Raw genomic sequence first — 16,720 nt, forward strand, 5'->3', positions numbered from 1 at the left:
GGGAGTGAATGCGCTATACAGAATCCATTTTCTTGAGATCCGGGACAGGCAGAGACCTCCTCCCAAGTGTAAACAAAAATTCAGTACGTTAGCTAAATTTCATACGCAGCAACATATGGTGTAATTCGCACCAAACGCAAAATCATAGCGACCCCTAATTTTCGTTGCAAACTTTTTGAGTTTTGGTTCAAATGGCTCTGAGCACTATGGGACTTAACATCTATAGTCATCAGTGTTTTGAGTTTTGCGTAGTGTCTTACTAAAATGTGTACATCTCAATCAGCATGACCATTAGCGAGATGATAGGCACTTCGCCACGAAGCTGACATATAACGCTACAAATAAGGCGAAAATCAAATATTTTCTGTGAATAGTTTCTGTAGAGTCGTTTGAGAAAGGTAACAGGGTGCGCGCGCTTCGGTTCTGTCAGCGCAGACGTCGCCAGTCGGCGCGTGCTAAGTGTGGTGTACGCGTCGCAATATGCGCTAAGCCTAACGGAGTCTATGTTGTTGCGGTGTAAGAAGTGAAGCTCACCATCGTCTGCGGGAATGGCGATTTTGCATCATGTAATCGTCTAACAGTTTGATGCGATACATGACATCCTGCAGCCTCTTCGAAAGCTGAATTCAGTTCTGGAGGCGCACTTGGCGCAGGGTTCGTTAGAGTCCAAAAGCGTATATATCGATCATCCAGTGCACCCGTCGTACACGGATGGGCTGTGTGGCTTATCTTCAACATTACCTGTTAATTGAAATCGATTCATGTCCACACCACATCACTCTAACTCCGGTGCTCAAGTCGAACAACTTCCCTGGTAGACGAGCCTTCTGAACGTAAGGTGATGATGCGAACCCGATCACTGGTGGCAACTGTCCTTCCTTGCGTGATGAATATCCACTCTACTGTTCTACAAACGTCTCTAATGCGTCACTACTGGTGGTTTGCTTCCAGCTGAAATGCTGCAATCCATTCGAGTGCAGGACTTTACCAGTAGGTAGCGGTCATGGTAATTGTGTGTACGTTTATAAACAAATTCAGGGGTAATCTTGGTACAGCAATGATAACAATAGCATCAAGCCTGCACGAGATATCAGGATCATGTAACACTTTTGTTGTTGATGTGTGCTTAATGAAGTACTGTCTGAGGAAAGCTGCACAAATATTCAAGCAGACCTCGGTAAGACTTCAAAGTGGTGCAAAGATCTTCAACTTACTTTAAATGTACATAAAAGTAAAATTGTGCACTTCATTAAACGAAGAAAAATAGTATCCTATGAACTCAGTATCAGTGATTCACAGCAGGACTCAATCAGCTCATACTAATACCACATCATCATCTTGAATAATTTCCAGTCCCAGGCTTGGTCTGTTTGAAAATAACCCTCGCCTTCTAGTCCTGTTTTTCCACCATATTTTTTTGTTCACTCAGGTCCAGTCTTCGCCTCTTTTTTCAACTACACTCCTCCACACCTTTCAGCCATCTATCCGCCGGTCTTACTCTCTGTCATTTTCCTTCGCATCTCAGTTGTTTGCTGGAGGCAATCCGTCCTTTCATTTACCTCTTTCACACAACTCGTACTGCCACAGTACATCTCCTCCATTCTGCTTGTTACCTATTTTTTCACTCCCTTCTTTTCTAGTGCTTCCCAGACCTTTCTTCTACAGACGCTATCACATGCCTTTTCTGTATCGAGAAAGGTCATCACAAGCTCGTTGCCAAATTCGTAGTGATGCTCCTGGAGCTGCCTCACAGCAAATATGTGGTCAAAAGTTGATCTCCCAGGTCTGAACCCATGCTGTTCCTCTCTCAATTTGTTCTCGACCCATGTTCAAATTCTGCTCTCCAGGATGTTGTCGTATACGTTTGCACAGCTTGGTACCAGTGTGGCACCCCTGTAGTTTCTACCATCCTTCCTATTCCCTTTCTTGAAAATAGGGACAATTAGCGCCTTCTACCGATTTTCTGGAGTCTTCCTCTCATTCTGCAACAATGCAACAATTTGCAGCGTTATGAAATGGGAATGTCGCCTAAGTTCAGCCATAGGTAAAGCAGGGGCAGAGTTCAATTCACGGTCAGTTTACTGGGAAAATATAGGCAGTCTACAAAAGAGTCTTCTTACAGAACTCTTGTCCGTCGTATCTTAGAATATTCCTACTATATATGGGAGCCATACCAAATATCTTTAACAAGGGGTATGAATGTATTCAAAGGGCAGCACGTATAGTCACAGGTTTGTTTAACTGACTGGAGAGTGTCACGAAGTACACTTCTGGCCATTAAAATTGCTACACCACGAAGATGACGTGCTACAGACGCGAAATTTAACAGACAGGAAGAAGATGTTGTGATATGCAAATGATTAGCTTTTCAGAGCATTCACACAAGGTTGGCACCGGTGGCGACACCTACAACGTGCTGACATGAGGAAAGTTTCCCACCGATTTCTCATACACAAACAGCAGTTGACCGGCGTTGCCTGGTGAAACGTTGTTGTGATGCATCGTGTAAGGAGGAGAAATGCGTACCATCACGTTTCCGACTTTGATAAAGGTCGGATTGTAGCCTATCGCGATTGCGGTTTATCGTATCGCGACATTGCTGCTCGCGTTGGCCGAGATCCTATGACTGTTAGCAGAATATGAAATCGGCAGGTTCAAGAGGGTAATACGGAACGCCGTTCTGGATCCCAACGGCCTCATATCTCTAGCAGTCGAGATGACGGGCATCTTATCCGCGTGGCTGTAACGGATCGTGCAGCCACGTCTGGATCCCTGAGTCAGCAGATGGGGAAGTTTGCAAGACAACAACCATCTGCACGAACAGTTCGACGACGTTTGCAGCAGCATGGACTATTAGCTCGGAGACCATGGTTGCGGTTACCCTTGACGCTGCATCACAAAAAGGAGCACCTGCGATGTCGTACTCAACGACGAACCTGGGTGCACGAATGGCAAAATGTCATTTTTTCGGATGAATCCAGGTTCTGTTTACAGCATCATGATGGTCGCATCCGTGTTTGGCGACATCGCGGTGAACGCACATTGGAAGCGTGTATTCGTCATCGCCATACTGGCGTATCACCCGGCGTGATGTTATGGGGTGCCATTGGATACACGTCTCGGTCACCTCTTGTTCGCATTGAAGGCATTGAACAGCGGACGTTACATTTCAGATGTGTTACGACCCGTGGCTCTGCCCTTCATTCGATCCCTGCGAAACCCTACATTTCAACAGGATAGTGTACGACCGCATGTTGCAGGTCCTGTACGGGCCTTTCTGGATACAGAAAATGTTTGACTGCTGCCCTGGCCAGCACATTCTCCAGATCTTTCACCAATTGAAAACGTCTGGTCAATGGTGGCCAGTCACTACTCTTGATTAACTGTGGTATCGTGTTGAAGCTGCATGGGCAGTTGTACCTGTACACGCCATCCAAGCTCTGTTTGACTCAATGCCCAGGCATATCAAGGCCGTTTTTTACGGGCAGAGGTGATTGTTCTGGTTACCGATTTCTCAGGATCTATGCACCCAAATTGTGTGAAAATTTAGTCACTGTCAGTTCTAGTATGATATATTTGTGCAATGAATACCCGTTTATCATCTGCATTTCTTCTTGGTGTAGCAATTTTAATGGTCAGTAGTGTAGTTGAAAAACCTGAATTAGCTGCTTGCAGATAGAAAGTCTACTTAAAAGAAAAGGCAGAAAAAGACGAAGTTCCGCATTCTGGCTCCAGGTGGGGTCCGACCGACCGCCGTGTCACCTCCTGTCAATGACGTCATTGGATGTGGTATTGAGGGTCGTGTGGTCAGCACACAACTCTCTCAATCTTTTTTGGGTTTCTTGATCTTGGAATCGCTACTAATCGGTCGAGTAGCCCTACAGTTGGTCTCGCGGGTGCGCGTGCACCCTGTTCTAGGGTCCCACCAAAGAGAAACCGCTGGGAGCACCGGGAATCGAATCCGAGTCCTTCGGATGGCAGTTAGCTGCACTGACCATTCAGCTACGGAGGCAGACAGAAGTCTTTAAGAACCTGAATTAATTGAGGAACCTAGGGGTATATTATGCCCTGCTGCCTATCATTACTTTAGGGACCGAGACGTAAATATTAGACTAATTACAGCGCGCTCAGAGACGTTTAAGTAGCCTTCTTCTCGTGTTGCGTACCCTAATAGAATAGAAATAAACCGTAATACGTGGTGCAGCGGGAAGTACCCTCTACCGTACACTTCACCTTGGTCTGCAGATTATGCATGTAGGTGTTGATGAAACTGCGTCTCTGACGAACTACTGAACAGTTAATGTTCGTCGATTTAGATGCAACAGATTTGTCCATTAAGTGATGCAGCAGCTCCATGTACATCCAGAGTTGTGCCATGAGTGAACCAGGTGAACCAGGCTGCACACAGAGAGCCTAAGTTCGATTCCCGGTGCTACCTAGGGTTTTTCTTTCCTGACAAGGAGACCATACCGCAGTCCAATTTTTTATTTTTTTTTAATATACACATTTACAGAACGTAAATTCCGGAACATTAAAACTAATTTTTCGAAGCGTGGGAATGTCAGTCTGAAAAATTCTCGAGAAATTCGACTTGGACATTTTTCGAGCGTGTTTAATACCCTCAATCAACGTCATTTTTTTGACAGGCCGTGTGGCCCGGGCTCGATTACTGGGTCTGGAAGAATTTTAAACAAAGGTAAATATTCTGTGATCATTTCTGTGAAATGTAAAATACATAAAGATGAAAAAAATTATTCGTAATTTTTTGTTTTAATTTAAATAATCTTCATTAACAATCTTTTACAAAAGGTCGGTAATTGAGAACTATTGTTGGCACGAGAACTTCATTTTTGGCGTGCGGTATGTTATTAGATATAAGAAGACGTGCATTTTTAATAAAAATAACCATTAAATACGAGGGTAAGTCAATTATTATCCGCAATTTAGTTATAATTTTGTTTATTTTGGTAGTACTGTCGTTTTACGTTGATGACGCATGCATTGTTTATTTGTTGGTATATCTTTGCAATTTTCAAGCTGCTAGGTTAGTTTCGTTATCGCTACCGTCATGGCTGCTCCGCTGTGTATTTGCACCAAAGAAGAGAAACGTTCAGTGATCCGTTTTTTGTTGTCGGATGGCGTATCAGGGGCCGAAATTCATCGAAGACTTTCGGTACAGTACGGGAACAGTGTTTTTTCCACAACGGAGTGCCTACGAATGCATTGAAAAATTTTGAAATGGTCGCACAAGTGTTACGGACGATGAAGGAGCCGGACGACCGTTTACCGCCACAAATGAAGAAACCATTGAGCGTTCACGTGAAATGATTGTCTTAGAGAGACGATGCACTATTGACGAAGTGGCACATCGTCTGCAAATCAGTCACGGTTCTGCCTACGAAATCATCCACAACAGACTTGGGTTTCATGAAGTTTGTGTAAGATGGGTCCCAAAACAACTCACACAGTTGCATAAACAAACGCGCTTGGACATGTGCAAAAGACATTTGGATCGCTACGGTAACGAAGGGTATAACTTCTTAGACAGGATCATTACTGGTGACGAATCATGGATCCTTCATTAAGAGCCGGAGAGTAAACGGCAGAGTATGGAATGGAAACATCGAAATTCGCCGTGCAAGAAGAAGTTCAAGACCCAACCGTCCGAAGGAAAACTGATGCTTACTGTTTTTTGGACCGCACAAGGTCCAGTACTGGAACATTATGGGGAAAGGGGCACAACAATAAAGAGTGTACGTTACAGTGAGATGCTTACTGCCAGGCTAAAGCCTGCAGTTCGAAGCAAACTCCGAGGATTGCTGTCAAAAGGTGTTGTGCTGTTGCACGACAATGCCCATCCACATACTGCTGCCCACACTGCTTAAACGCTCCAGAAACTCAAATCTGATGTACTGGATCATCCTCCATACAGCCCCGATCTTGCCCCTTCTGGGTATCACTTGGCTGGTCCATTCAAACTGGCATTTAGGGGCCGTCGATTTGCCTCGGACGAAGCAGTGAAAGAAGCGGTGCATTATTGGCTCGCAGCTCAACCGAGAACCTTCTTCTATGAGGGCATCAGGAAGCTTGTACCACGATGGACCAAGTGCGTTGAAGCGCAAGGAGACCATTTCGAAAATGATGTTTTTGTAAGTTTTCTGTTTGATTACAATAAATTTTTATAACTACCTTGCGGATAATAATTGACTTACCCTCGTATATGTTAAGTAGCATATATTGGTTGAATTTTGTATTTGAATGACGTAGGTATTCGAACTGAATAAATAATAATAACAATAATAATGACGAAAACGAGACTCAATCCAGCATATTAAGTCTCGAGCGCAACTGATTTTTTTTCCATCTTCATGTATTTTATGCTTCAGGGAAATCCTCCTAGAACATACACTTTTGGTTAAAAATATGCGTCACTAAGTAGCGGACGTTCTTCCACATAGCAACACTGCCTATCCAAAAATAAACCAATTAATGAATAAAACTGATCTTACCTGAGGGTTAAGGGTGCTCGAAAAACGTCCAAGCCGATTTCCTCGAAAATTTTTGAGAGCTACATCGATATGCTTCAGTATATTGATATTTGAGCTCTATAATACCATAATATAAAAAATTACAAAAATCCGATTGCCGTGCAGCGCACACTCCGCTGCAGAGTGAAAATCACATTCTAGAAACATCCCCCAGGCTGTGGCTAAGCCATGTCTCCGCAATATCCTTTCTTTCAGGAGTGCTAGTTCTGCAAGGTTCGCAAGAGAGCTCCTGTAAAGTTTGCAAGGTAGGAGATGAGGTACTGGCAGAAGTGAAGCTGTGAGGACGGGGCGTCAGTCGTGCTTGGGTAGCTCAGTTGGTAGAGTACTTGCCCGCGAAAGGCAAAGATCCCGAGTTCGAGTCTCGGTCCGGCACACAATTTTAATCTGCCAGGAAGTTTCATCCGATTGCCGTGTTGTCTCCTTTTGCGTATACTGGAGCGGTATGTAGTCAGTCTCGTGTGGACTCAGGGGAAGTAGCGTCTCTGGTAAGGAAAGCTCACCATTTACCGCCGGCAACGTGGCATGCCAACTACAAGCCACCACGTCCGCACATGCAACACTCTTTTAAGAAGTAGTGAATAAAATGATTTGTTCTTTACCGAGCGAAGTATCACATTTGAATCTGATTTGGTAGGAGCAAGACTCAAATAATCCTCCGACCATCCTCTCAATCATTTCAGACACAAGGAAATACAGACATTGGCTGTGAGCGTTCATTGATTTAAATTAATGGGGATAGATAAAAATTTGTGCCGGACCGGGATTCGAAGCCTGGTCTCTTGCTTACTAGGCAGACTCTCTGACTACAAAGCCACCCGAAAACGATAATTTTCGCAACAGGATTGACTACACTAGCACGCTTCCTGTCAGACCCAGATTGTCAACTTATCCACACACTACTTACTACTGTGAAGAAATCATTGGCCGACCTTGCCATAATTATATAAATGTTTTGTCTATTCTTTCAGATATGTCCGAAAAAACGGGCACCAGATAACGGCATCGTCGTCGACGAAACGTTAAACACGAATCTTCCTTCCCTTTAATTCATTCTTTGTTATATACAACGTATAACGATATGTTTTGAACTAACAACAGCAACTGACATAACTTCTGTTGATACCCATTTAACGAGCATTCAGTATTAGGAAATCTATGCTCGTTATTTTCTCAAACCAGTGTGTAATATTTGCTTATGTAAACATACATACTATCAGATTAATGGTTTACTAAGGGCGGACTCGCACCGAATATTACAATGCGCAACACATTTTATTTGAAAATACGTTAATGGATGTTACAGAGTGTTAATGAAGCTTCCGTTCATTACCAGATAAATTATACTGGCTCTACAGACAGTATCTATGCCCGTGGGTGGAATTATTGATAAGTATGTGGGCGAGTGGATGAGCGCGTGAGTGTGTTTTTTCATTTGAAGGTGCGGTGTGACGATTATCCAGACATTAATTAAATATTCACAGTATTGTGAACATACACGACGTCAGTAATCACACAGTTCGTCTACCGACTAATCAGAAAGCTGTAAACAGCCACTCGTTCTGAATGAATTTATTTCAGAATAATTAGTTCCGACTAAGGTCCGTCGTCAGAGCAGCGAGGGTTTCTCGTACAAATTTCACGTTTTCCTTATGAGGGAAAGTTTTACTTAGCAAATTACAACATGGGGGTCTGCTTTATTGACATATGACATGCTGAACGACGAGCAGACTAGGGAGCCATATCTCGTACTCGCGATTCAGACCTCTATGTTGCAATATGTAAAGTGGAACGTTTTCTCAAGAAGAAACTGCGAAGTCTGTACGAGAAATTCTCGCTGCTGTCTGACAATGAGCCTATTCCCAGAAAATTGTTGAGGTGTTCTCAAGCTATCATTCATAAAATAATATTATTTTCTGTTTTGGTTCAAATGGCTCTGAACACTATGCGACTTAACTTCTGAGGTCATCAGTTGCCTAGAACGTAGAACTAATTAAACCTAACTAACCTAAGGACATCACACACATCCATGCCCGAGGCAGGATTCGAACCTGCAACCGTAGCGGTCGCTCGGTTCCAGACTGTAGCGCCTAGAACCGCACGGCCACTCCGGCCGGCATTATTTTCTGATTTTAGAGTGATAAACAAACATCCAATTCTGAGAAAGACACAATGTACCAGAATACTCACTGCAGCTGTCAAAATTATTTTTGCACCACAGTAACGTCGGATACGTTAAAAATATGGCTTTCTTTGTGAGAATGGTAATAATTCAACATTTTCAAAACCTTTTTTTATTTCGGATGAACGTATTTCTTCTCTTTTCCCAGTCAGATTATATATATAAGCTGTTTCAATGTATTAACTTATATTTGCATAATATTATTTGGTCCCACCTGTGTTTTGATCACCAGCAGCGAACAGGTATAGGTGTATGAACTTTTATATTACATAACAGTCCGTTAGAAGCAGTTTACGTTATTGTTTCAATAGTTCTTGTGATGCATACGCGGAAAAAGAAACCAAGCACCCAACAACTGGCCTAGCGGTTCTAGGCGCTTCACTCCGGAACCGCGCTGCTGCTACGGTCGCAGGTTCGAATCCTGCCTTGGATGTGGATGTGTGTGATGTTCTTAGGTTAGTTAGGTTTAAGTAGTTCTAAGTCTAGGGGACTGATGACCTCAGATGTTAAGTCCCATAGTGCTTAGAGCCAGCCACCCAACAGCCTAAAACACGTAGTCTTTTCAGTGCACAAATATGCACTGAACGTTACCGTCTACAATAAAATTCCGAAGAAAACTCCGTTTTCTGAGATTACCATACGTTGAAAAGTAATGGTTTTGTATTCCTGTTTTACTATAGTGCTGAAATGTATTTTCAGTAATTCATTAATGCAAAATCGAAATGTGTCATGAACAGGAAGGCCAACAGAAGATTCTAGTGCGTTACTAGGACTGAAGGTGTCACCGGTTGAATACTCTTTCCTTTCTGTGAACTGAGAAATGACTCCTCTTGCCAGTCATACCTCACTATAGCCAAGAACACTATCCGAAGCTCGGTCCAGCTTGTCAGTGCGTACGCAAATCTACAAAGTGTAGGTGAATGTAAATACTAAAGTGCCGTAATCAGTCGTAGGTTCATATGAAGATGGAAGAAAACAATTACGGTTAGCATCCTTTGACGCTACCTTACTACAGGCGGTGCGCAATTCGTCTTAGTCGTGATCTGGACGGGGAATTGGCAGCCATCTTTCTTAAGGAAAAATTCCAGTATTCATTGTAAATATTTGGAGAAACAGTAGAAAACAAAAATATCATTGCCTAATAGGGCCTTGGACCACTTTTCCCCAGTACATCTGTCCAGATTAGCCACTGCCCTACCTTGTTCGAACTACAGTCCGAAATCAGGGTGTCCGCATTGTTGTCATGAACACTTGCGTTAGAGGTAGCTGCAGGAGAGAGAGTCATCACTTTTTCTAACCGTCGCTGTGATAATGGAGCGTTGGATGAGCAAGACGCACCCTTGTGTTTTGTCGATCGGCTGGCCGGAGTGGCCGAGCGGTTCTGGGCGCTACAGTCTGGAACGTGCGACTGCTAAGGTCGCAGGTTCGAATCCTGCCTCGGGCATGGATGTGTGTGTTGTCCTTAGGTTAGTTAGGTTTAAGTAGTTTTAAGTTCTAGGAGACTGATGACCTCAGAAGTTAAGTCGTATAGCGCTCAGGGCCATTTGAACCTTTCAATTTTTTTTTTTTTTCTCCAATCCACAGAGCACTCCAGCCAGCTCCGTGGTCGTGCAGCGACTAAAGTTTAGGTTAGTCAGTATGCCAAGGTGCGGCGGCGCGATTCTTTCCGTCCCTTTACGACGAACCTGCACCTACCTGTGAACATTGTCTCAGCATATTATCAACAGGGAAACCGAGTGAAACCTACTGTACTTCGACGTGAACCAGGCTGCAATTAAACTCACTAATCTACGTTTCGGGAGAAATTTTTCACATTAAATGAAAGTTTGGAAATTTTGTCCTCAGTTAATATATTCCGAAACTTAGGTGAACAAGTATCACTGCCAAGCCCATGCTAGTCTTAACACAGTCACTCACAATCCCTTTCACTCACGTTAGCAAGTTTATGGTGTTGCATTTCCCGAAAACGTAATAGCTACAAAAATACTGATTGTTTTTGATTGATAATGCTCGCCAAATATTAAGTCTGTCGGTACCAAATGCAGTCACAGTTTTTAGCCACCGACCTGCTCAATACGCCACGCGGAATTTATGTCTTTTCTCTTCACAAAATTCACTTAAAATTTCCGAAATTTCTACACGCCCATCGGAATAATTATGCTGTCACTTTACCACACTTTTGATGTATGAAATACTGCTAGATCCGGCAACTTATCCTTTCTATTGGAACTACTACTACACACGTCCGAACTGTTTCATGGCTAGACTCCCAATCTTCTCTAGAATACTCTAAGTCCTCTCTACCCGCAGAGAAAGGCGCGTGAAGAATATTGCTTTACCATTGGTCAGTTTACTCAACAGCCATTAGCAAAACAACATTCTCCCGCGTCAATCCGCACTTTTCCTCAATAGCCAATCGCAAAATAGTAAACCTAACGACTGCACTTTTTACCGACGTAAGTATCTAATATGCTGAAGTTATTTACTATTGTTATTTATACCTGAATTAACTTTCCATTTACCATAAACTTACTTTACAAATCTATTCTACAAAAATCTCCTTTGTTCACATCCATACTTCTTCGGAATGTTCCCACACTAAATCCTACTACATAACTCGTTAAACAGTTATCTTCATATTAACCTTAAACCACACTCATAACATACTGCTAAAACACATTTATAACATTTTACATACACAAGAAGACATAATAACACTTTATGAAAATACTAGAACAGTTTATGAAAAACATTCTATTACTTTAGTGCACTCTAGTGGGCACAATCTAAACTAAAATCACAGTCCCCCTATCCAATATTGTCCTCTATCGGCTAATACATAAACTACGTGCGCGTCCAGTCTCGCGTCAGCATCGGTCACTATCCAGCTCTGAGACACATCTTTCACTTAACCGCCTCCAAGGCAGGATCGGTATACGGCGCTACGCCTCAAAGGGTGTACGGTCGGTTTCTCGATACGTGAAAAATCAGCATCGCCAGAGGGAACTGCCGAGGGCAGCAAAAAATTGATAATGGTCGCCATCGACTTTATTCGATAATAACAATGAATAGAGAGGTCAGAGTGTTATCAAGTCATTCAGTAAAACTGGTCAGCATTCATCGGTGAACAACCATGCCATTCCCGACCTCTTCCTCCCTATCCCATACAGAAGCAACCACCCCACAAGCATACCTCTGCTGAGCAAACGCCAAACGGTACAGGAATCAGCACGAATTCCGGGACACAACGCTTGAAGGATTGGAAACTTTGGGAGCACAGATGAATTCCGATACATGGCGACGATCAGGTAGATGTACTCTCAGGTGGGGAATGTTTTCAGGGGTTGAAATGAGGCCCTTGACACTACTTCAGTTGTCTCTCAACAACGAGCGGTTCAAGAATCACACTGGACTTGTATTTGAGCGGACAGTGGTTCAAATTCTCGTCCTGCCATCCAGGTGTATGTTTTCCATGATTTTTCAAATAGCTAAAGGCAAATACTGGGACGATTTCTTTGAAAAGGACGTAACCGCTTTCCTTCCTTATGTTTCTCCAAACTGTGCTGGAATTCCGCGTCTGCTGACCTCCTTAACTGGAACGTTAAATCCTACCTTCCTTTTTTCATGCGGGAACCTGCTGTCCGGTCGTGTCACCCATCCCAGACCATGAGTGTACTTAAAACCCTTGTACACAGGGCACACACAGTGTCGGATGCAAAGAATTTGCCTAAGGAACTGGCACATTTGAGGACGGTGTTCAGAGACAATGGATACTCGACCCGGAAAATTAACAGGGCCTTCTCAACTAGAGCCAGGAACCGGGAAGTGGATAAAGAGGAGGACGCGCCAGCCAAGTCCCTAGCTTTTCTTCCCTTTGTCGGAAATATCTCCTTCAAGATAGCAAGGATTCTTAATCGTTTTAACGTGAAAGTCGTTTTTCGTCCGCCTTCTAAGATTTCGGATTTGCTGGGATCGGTGAAGGATGATTTGTTACTGCGGAAGGCGGGAATTTAAAAAATACCGTGTCAGTGTGGTATGGCCTATCTAGGACAGACAACACGTACAGTGGAAGAGCGTCGTACAGAACATCAACGTTGTACTCGCCTACTGCAACCCAGTGAGTCTGCAGTTGCGGAACATTGTATTTCTAACGGACATTCAATGGAGTACGACAAAACTTCGATTTTGGCCACTGCAAAAGTTTTTAGGGACTCCATTACCAAAGAATCCGTTGAAATACGCACTGCAGGAAATCTAATGAACCGTGACAGTGGTTACCAATTGAATAACGCATGGAATCCCGTCATCTCCGAAATTTGCTCGAGACGAAGACGCCAGAAGACTTCGATAGCAGCGGCCAGTGAGAATACCGACGGCAGCTGATTACTGCAGTTCCATCAGCGAGGGCGCTGCCGCTGGTCGGCGTGGCCCTTCTGTTTCCGCAATTGCAACGCATGCGCGGTAGTACTATCAGCGCACTATATAAGCTGGAGCGGAGAACGTCTTCGTCGGTCCTTGATCGGCTCACCTGAAGATGGCTGGCAGTTGTCCAGCAGAAATATCGTGCAATGACGTTTACGACGACCGGCTGCAAACCCGAAATCTTTTTGACCATCATGATGCTGTAAACAGAACCCGGATTCATCCGAAAAAATGACGTTTTGCCATTCGTGCACCCAGGTTCGTCGTTGAGTACACCATCGCAGGCGCTCCTGTCTGTGATTCAGCGTCAACGGAAACCGCAGCCATGGTGCTGCAAACGTCTTCGAACTGTTCGTGCAGATGGTTGTTGTCTTGCAAACGTCCCCGTCTGTTGACTCAGGGATCGAGACGTGGCTGCACGATCCGTTACAGCCATACCGATAAGATACCTGTCATCTCGGCTGCTAGTGATAGGATGCCGTTGCGATCCAGCACGCGATTCCATATTCTGCTATCAGTCATTGGATCTCGACCAACGCGAGCAGCAATCCGACCTTTATCAAAGTCGGAAACGTGATGGTACGCATTTCTCCTCCTTACACGAGGCATCACACCAACGTTTCACCAGGCAACGCCGGTCAACTGCTGTTTGTGTATGAGAAATCTGTTGGAGACTTTCCTCATGTCAGCACGTTGTAGGTGTCACCACCGGCGCCAACCTTGTGTGAATGCTCTGAAAAGCTAATCATTTGCGTATCACAGCATCTTCTTCCTGTCGGACCGAGCGAGGTGATGCAGTGGTTAGCACACTGGACTCGCATTCGGGAGGACGACGGTTCAATCCCGTCTCCGGCCATCCTGATTTAGGTTCTCCGTGATTTCCCTAAATCGCTTCAGGCAAATGCTGGGATGGTTCCTTTGAAAGGGCACGGCCGATTTCCTTCCCCATCCTTCCCTCACCCGAGCTTGCGCTCCGTCTCTAATGACCTCGTTGTCGACGGGACGTTAAACACTAATCTCCTCCTCCTCTTCCTGTCGGTTAAATTTCGCGTCTGTAGCACGTCATCTTCGTGGTGTTAATGGCGAGTAGTGTACATTTGCACTGTCTAGGAAAATATATGATGCTGAAAACGGTGGTGGCTCACACCTGCATATTTACTAGAAAGTCTTTGCTTCTGTTATGCTATACTTCCACCCGAGTCATTTTTCGTTATTTGTTGCGATGCGTCATGTCTATTAACAAGCATTACGCTATGTTTGTGAGCCTACATCATACCACTTTCGTGACACCGTAGCAACAGAGGTCAGAGAGTAGATGGCCTGGCATGGATGTGTGTGATGTCCTTAGGTTAGTTAGGTTTAAGTAGTTCTAAGTTCTAGGGGACTTATGAGCTAAGATGTTGAGTCCCATAGTGCTCAGAGCCATTTGAACCATTTTTTTGTAGATGGCCTAACAGGAAGTTGTGACGCTTAGTCAGCTGAGTGCCACTACACCTCCTGCCTTTGGTGTCCACTTAAAAATTTCACACACGCTTTCTTAAATGTACTACTCGTCACGAACGCTATGATATGAGCATTCCCCTTTCCTTTTCAGTCAGCGACTTATAAGAAAGAGAACTGTGCGTCCTCCCCTCGTCCTGCCTTTTCTTCCACGCTGTCGGCGATATGAGTCAGGATGTCACGGAACAACGGTGCCACCCAACAAGGCTTCCACCCTGTGGGGCTTCTCTCCCTGACGCAGGCGGAGGCGATAGCAGCAGGGGATGCGCCCACATCACGGAAAGCCATGACACGACAATTTCCGACGAAACCAGCACAGACCGTACCAGGGAAGTTTTACAATATAGCCCTATTTTCACTACTGGCCATTAAAATTGCTACACCACGAAGATGACGTGCTACAGACGCAAAATTTAAGATACAGGAAGAAGATGCTGTGATATCCAAATGATTAGCTTTTCAGAACATTCACACAAGGTTGGCGCCGGTGGCGACACCTACAACGTGCTGGCATGAGGAAAGTTTCCAACAGATTTCTCATACACAAACAGCAGTTGACCGGCGTTGCCTGGTGAAACGTTGGTGTGATGCCTCGTGTAAGGAGGAGAAATGCGTACCATCACGTTTCAGACTTTGATAAAGGTCGGATTGTAGCATAGCGCAATTGCTGTTTATCGTATCGCGACATTGCTGCTCGCGTTGGTCGAGATCCAATGACTGTTAGCAGAATATGGAATCTGTGGGTTCTGGAGGGTGATACGGAACGCCGTGCTGGATCCCAACGGCCTCGTATCACTAGCAGTCGAGATGACAGGCATCTTATCCGCATGACTGTAACGGATCGTGCAGCCACGTCTCGATCCCTGAGTCAACACATGAGGACGTTTGCAAGACAACAACCATCTGCACGAACAGTCTGACGAGATTTGCAGCAGCATGGACTATCAGCTAAAAGACCATGGCTGTGGTTATTTTATACGCTGCACCACAGACATAAGCGCCTGCGATGGTGTACTCAACGACGAACCTGGGTGCACGAATGGCAAAACGTCATTTTTTCGGATGAATCCAGTTTCTGTTTAAAGCATCATGATGGTCGCATCCGTGTTTGGCGACATCGCGGTGAACGCACATTGGAAGCGTGTATTCGTCATGGCCAACCTGGCGTATCATCCGGCGTGATGGTATGGGGTGCCATTGGTTACTCGTCTCGGTCACCTCTTGTTCGCATTGTCGGCACTTTGAACAGTGGACGTTACATTTCAGATGTGTTACGACCCATTGCTCTACCCTTTATTCGATCCCTGCGAAACCCTACATTTCAACAGGATAGTGCACGACCGCATGTTGCAGGTCCTGTACGGGCCTTTCTGGATACAGAAAGTGTTCGACTGCTGCACACTCTCCTGATCTCTCACCAATTGAAAACGTTTGATCAATGGTGGCCGAGCAACTGGCTCGTCACAATACCCCAGTCACTACTCTTGATGAACTGCGGTATCGCGTTGAAGCTGCATGGGCTGCTGTACCTGTACACGCCATCCAAGCTCTGTTTGACTCAATGTCCAGGCGTATGAAGGCCGTTATTACGGCCAGAGGTGGTTCTTCTGGGTACTGATTTTTCAGGATCTATGCACCCAAATTTCGCGAAAATGTAAACACATGTTAGTTATAGTATAACATATTTGTCCAATGAATACCCGTGTATCATTTGCATTTCTTCTTGGTATAGCAATTTTAATGGCTAGTAATGTATTTTCGCGACTTATTTCCTCTTCATTCAAAGCTTGTGTACATCCTGCACCATAGCTTATGATACGATTTCTCCCATTGTTTTCTGGCGTATTAGCACATTCGCCATCCCTCGCCGGATCGAGTTCTCGTCCGCAGGTATTGTCACCCTTTCAGTGCCGTCTTCGCCTTTGCGGATAGGGTAAAACGCTCAAGCTTACTCTGCAAGCCACATTACGGAGCGTGGCGGAGGGTACATCTGGCAGTACTGTCTTGTGTCCTACTTCTGATGGCGCTTCGGAGGAACGATTGTCGGTGAAGCTCCATATGAGATCTAATT

The sequence above is a fragment of the Schistocerca cancellata genome, chromosome 7, assembly GCF_023864275.1.
Source record: "Schistocerca cancellata isolate TAMUIC-IGC-003103 chromosome 7, iqSchCanc2.1, whole genome shotgun sequence".
NCBI classification, from domain to species: Eukaryota; Metazoa; Arthropoda; class Insecta; order Orthoptera; family Acrididae; genus Schistocerca; species Schistocerca cancellata.